The sequence below is a fragment of the Humulus lupulus genome, chromosome 1 (genome assembly GCF_963169125.1).
Source record: "Humulus lupulus chromosome 1, drHumLupu1.1, whole genome shotgun sequence".
Taxonomy (NCBI): Eukaryota; Viridiplantae; Streptophyta; class Magnoliopsida; order Rosales; family Cannabaceae; genus Humulus; species Humulus lupulus.
This window is the reverse complement of record NC_084793.1, coordinates 219,960,029-219,964,965: the sequence shown is the minus strand read 5'-3', so window position 1 is coordinate 219,964,965 and position 4,937 is coordinate 219,960,029.

The following is a 4,937-nucleotide window of genomic DNA, read 5'->3' as shown; positions in this document are numbered from 1 at the left end:
TCTGTTTGAGCCTTTTTTGGTGCTCGATCCTCAACACTCATCAGCTCGATGTCCTGGTCGTGGCGCAGGGTTCGAGCATATCGTTCCCTCGCTTTCCCACTATCTGCTGCAAGATGTGGGCCTTCGCAGATGGTGAGTAGGGTACCTACCACAGGAGCTAGCTGTAAAGGTGGCGAGCGCTGGCGTGCAGTCGCCGACTCGTTGTCACCTTGAGCCTCTCGCTGAGAACCTCCCGCGGCTCGCACAAATCTTCTTAAATGTCCCTGCCTTATCAGGGACTCAATTTCATCCTTCAGCTGGTTACATTCGTTAGTGTCGTGCCCGTAATCGTTGTGAAAATGACAAAACTTTGTGGCATCTCTCTTGGAGATATATTTCCTTATAGGTGCGGGTCGTTTGTAGGGCATGCTTGAGCTGGTCGCCTGGTAGACCTCAGCTTGACTTTCAACAAGGGCAGTGTATTTGGTGAATCTCAGTTCATACCGATTACCTTTGGGGTGCTTATTCTCAGAGGTCGAGGGTTCGTTTTTCGCCCACTTCCCACCATTTCTACCATTGCCATTCCCGTTGCCTTTGTCGTTGCCATTGGGTTTTTCAGACCCATTGGCGGCTTTGGCGGGTTCTTCCTTGTGCCCCTTGTCCTTCGTTGGCAATCACGTCTTCGAGCTTGATGTACCGATCAGCTCGATCTAAGAATTCTTGGGTGCTTCTTACCCCATTCTTTCTAAGGCTGCTCCAGAGGGGTGAATGGCATCTAACCCCAGCAGTTAGGGCCATCATCTAACTTTCATTGCCCACAGTTTTGGCTCCTGCTACAGCTCGCATGAAGTGTTGAACATATTCTTTCAAAGGATCTCCCTCTTTTTGGCGTATCTCAACCAATTGGTTTGCCTTATTGGGGTGCACACGACCCGCATAGAACTGTCCGTAGAACTCCTTTGCAAACATTTCCCATGATACTATACTAGCAGGAGGGAACTTAAAGAACCACTCCTGGGCAGTGTCAGACAATGTTGCCGGGAAGATGCGGCAGCGGGCATCTTCTGACACCTTTTGTATATCCATTTGTATCTCAAAATTATTAATGTGAGATACTAGGTCTCCATACCCGTCGAAAATTTTCAGTGTTGGCATCTTGAACTTCCTGGGGGTTTCAACCACAGCAATCCTCTGTACGAAGGGGGTGCCTCTCCTCCGATTGTACTCAATATGGGATGTTTTCCCCCTGACCAGCTGCTGCACTGCCTGGTTCATGGCATCAATCTGAGCCTGAACGACTTCTGGGATTGCTGGGGCCTCTGGTGCCGGGGGAATTTACTCATCGTGCCTTTCTCGGTGCTCGTTAAGTACGTCCCTCAGATCATCGTCTCTTCGCCGTTGCTCGCTGGCTCCCAGCCGACCAAAGACGTTACTGTGCCTGGGCTGCCCCCCAGCATTATGGCCTGCTGGTCGGTCTTCTCTAGGTGGGGGGCTCCCGCCTCCACCTCTTTCTTCATTCCTCCGACCAGCGTTTCTTTTGCTAGAGTCGGCCTCATTGTAGTCTTGGCCATCTCTGAATCGTGGCTGATTATGGTGCGACCGACTATTTACTTTGTTGCCTCCTTGGGCTGGCATTTCCCGAGCGTTAGAGGGAGGCCTGCGCTGGTCGGTGGGTCCCCGTGCATTGTTATGCCGTGGGGGGCCCCTGATCGCAGAGCCTGTCGCTGCCCCCTACTCGATGGATGTGGCTCCTCATCCCCTGGGCGTCTAGGGTTGCGGGGCGGTTTCCTGGCTCTATTCTGCCTCAGGCGCGGGGGATTGCCTCGACCAGCCTAAGATGGAGGTTGCTGCTCAGGATCCCTAGGTGGGACATCATCCTGAGCCACAGGTGGCTGCTCCGGCCTTTGAGGGCTTACTGGCTGGAGCGAAGGACTAGGATTGGGACCCCTTTGAGGTGGCCCGTTTGGTGGCTGATCTGGCTGGGAGGCTGGCGCAGCCTGATTCCTAGCTAGCTGGATGGCTGCTTCAAGGGTAGCCATGGCATCCCTCTGTCGATGGTCCATCTTAGCCTGTCGCTCGCTCAGCTCCTGATGCTGGTGCTCTATTTCTCTTTGCTGCGACGCCATTATCTCAGCAGTATTCTCTTGATTGGCCCTCAGATTGGCCAACTCATCCTGCAACACCCCCAGTGTTGCCTTCAGGGTTTCAGAATCTAACTCCTCCTCATCAAACTCCAAGTGCGGTTTGTCCTCAGCCACATTTGGGGGAGGAGGCTGGGATGATGCAGCGCCAGCGGCCTGTCCGGTCTTCTTGGATGTTTTTTCCATTAGATTCTTTCACAAGCTCTAAATGAAAGCACCAAAATGTTGACTCTCAAATTAGCCAATGACACGGAGTCAAATATACGACAGGAAATAGCACAACGCTTGAAAAGATAATCTAATGGAAAGGAAAAAACACAAAGAATTATAGTGGTTTGGCCCCAGTGATTGGTAATGACCTACGTCCACTTTGTGATGTTGTTATTATAGAATCCTGAAGTTGTGATCAAAGAACTAGGGTTCTTGAGTTTCACAGACCTTAGGCGTAATACAATCGGATGGTAACAACTCACCTTATCTCCTTTTCTCTCAATCTTAAACAAAAAAGCTAAAAAATCCCTCAGTCCCTTCCTTGAGCTATTTCATATGTATTTATAGGCTCAAGGAGGGTTACATATGATAACATGTCTTATCTTATCCTTAATAACCGCGTATCAAGGATAATTATGAAGAAATATTCAAATGTAGTTAATATTAGATTACAACTTAAAAAGGAAATAAATCGGGCTTCACGACCAGCCTGGTCGTGACAAACATTAACTCTGACAAGGAGGCGCGCATCTGGTCGATAGCCGAACAATACCTCTACCTTTTAATTCTGCCACGTGTCAATCTATGTGTAAGCAATCTTTGCCACGTCATCAGTGACCTTTTTTGGGTAAACAATAGGACTTTGGTTTTTAAAAATTTAACTTTGTCAATTTTTTGGAGAACCATAGTCATTAATTCTCGAAAATAAATAATAAAAATACTATTTTTAAATTTATAATGAACTTATTTTAAGAATTATATTCGATCTCCACCGTTGGTTTAACAAAGTCAATAGCTTAATGGGGCCTCGAGACGCTTTGATTCGTCCCCCTACGGAAGGTGTTCATTAGTTATTTTGACAATGTTAGATTTCAAAAGATAGATAATTATAGGTCAAATTCTACTAGACTTTCCCCTACTGTGACTATTAGGACCAAATCTATTGATTATCGAAACCGTGGGTCTAGATCATAAAATAAGAGATTTTGTTTTCTTATTTTGATCGAATAGTAGGTTGTTAATAATGGTGTCCATTATTAAATAAGTTTACAACTTTATTTAACTAGTGGTATTTTTTACTCTGGCCAACCAGGACAAGGATATCATAGATTAGTTAAAAACCTAAAGAAATAGAGATATGATAGATTTTGTATTTTTTCCCATATCTTACATATTTTTAGTATATGTTATGCTATTCTTTGAAATTTGTGTTAATAGAAGTTTTTTTGAGCAAAAGTGATTGAATTATATTTTATTGATAATTGGTAGTTTTAAGTATGGTTGTGCCTACTTCCATCCTTTCTCAGCTTTCTATGGAGAAACTTACTGGAGAAAACTTCCTTAAGTGGAAGCAGAATATCAACATAGTGTTGATTGGTGACAACGTCGAGTTCTTCATGATTGAGGAATCCCCAAAAGTTCCAGCAAAAGGAGGTCCCAAGTCTGTAAGGGATAAGTATGAGCGTTGGCAGGCGACTAACAATAAGGCGCAGTACTACATGTTGACTAGTATGGTTGACACTCTCAAGACAAAGATGGAGACTGTCGAGATGGCCTACAAAATCACGGATCAGCTCAAAGACATGTTTGGTGCCAAGTCAGTGTAGACTCATTTTGAGGCCACCAAGAAATATGCCAATGCTTGGATGGCACCATCTCCACACGTTCATGATCAACTCAACTATGGTCTGACGCAGCTCATGAACGAGCTTCAGAATTTCAAGTCTATCATGGGTCGACCTAGTAAGGGAGGAGAAAATAAGACTACTACTATTGCTGCTGATCCAGCTAAGGCTGAAGCTAACCCAACTTCGTCTTCGAAAGCTAGAAACAAGAAGAAAGATGGACAAAACAACAACCCCAAACCTGCAAAGGCTGCAAAAACGAGTGCACAGACGCCTAAGGGGATAAACATGAAAAACAAGAAAGGTAAAGATAAGTGCTTTCACTGCAAAGAGAAAGGGCATTAGAAACAAGATTGCCCCAAGTTTCTAACAGCGAAAAACAAAGCTAATGAATATAGTTCATTTATCTTGGAAATATGTGTTTTAGAGAATGATAAATCCATTTGGATTATTGATTCTGGATCTACTAACCATGTTTGCAATTCTTTACAACTTCTTGAATCGTGGGAGGAAATGGACGAAGGCGTCTTAAAGCTTAGAGTTGGGAACAGAGCGTTCGTTGTGGTCCAAGCTAAAGGAAGAGCTCGTCTGAAGTTCGGAAATACATTTTTAATTTTAAATGATGTATTTTTTATTCTAGATTTTAGTTGAAATTTAATTTTAGTTTCCATGTTGCAATTAGAACAAATTGTTATGACTTTCACAAGTTCTAATATATCTATTTCTTTCAATGGATCACAATTGTGTATTGCATGTATGGAAAATGAGCTTTATATTTTGCGGCCTAACAAACGCCTTGCTCTTAATAATGATTTATTTAAAGTAGCTAAACCTAGGACCAATAAACGTCAAAAGACCAAAAACAACACATGACATATTTATGGCATTTGAGACTAGTTCACATTAGATATGATAGAATTCAAAGACTTACAAAGGACAGGCATTTGAGGGAACTCACCTTAGGTGAATTACCTGTCTGTGA